Raw genomic sequence first — 695 nt, forward strand, 5'->3', positions numbered from 1 at the left:
AGATAGATAGATAGATAGATAGATAGATAGATAGATAGATAGATAGATAGATAGATAGATAGAGAGATAGATAGAGAGATAGATAGAGAAATATTTTGATAAATATTGATACAGGACTGCGTGTGTGTGTGTATATGCATTTATATTTATGTAAGTTTATACATATGAGTCAATGTGTATTTGCGTATATGTATGTTACTAATGTTATATATGTTAAACATTCTTGACACTAACTTAATGCTATTTCCTTTGCTTTTTACAAATGTCTCCCTTCATCACACTTGATCATAACTCTTGGGTAGCAATTTTGTCAGGCAAAATGAGGGCGACAAGTATCTGAAAAGCTGTGTGGACAGCTTTATGGAGTTGGAGAGGAAAACATTGTGAAGCTACATGCTGAGCGTAAATCAATCAATTCAGCAATAGATTACGGGAAATAACTTCTATGCTGACCCAGCAATTAACTTTTCTCTTTTCTGGTTTTCAAATTGTGGTCTTTCCCTATAATTACCAATTTGTTTAATGGTTCAACGGCCAAATTGTTCAACGTCTTTTGTGAAAATTATATGTTGTAGCATTTTCCTCTTCGATTCACCTCCTTCTGCGGCATATATACAAATATAAATACATAATACGTACACACATATATGGATAGTTAGGCGTTTATATATGTATATATATATATATATATATAT

The sequence above is a fragment of the Octopus bimaculoides genome, chromosome 2, assembly GCF_001194135.2.
Source record: "Octopus bimaculoides isolate UCB-OBI-ISO-001 chromosome 2, ASM119413v2, whole genome shotgun sequence".
Taxonomy (NCBI): domain Eukaryota; kingdom Metazoa; phylum Mollusca; class Cephalopoda; order Octopoda; family Octopodidae; genus Octopus; species Octopus bimaculoides.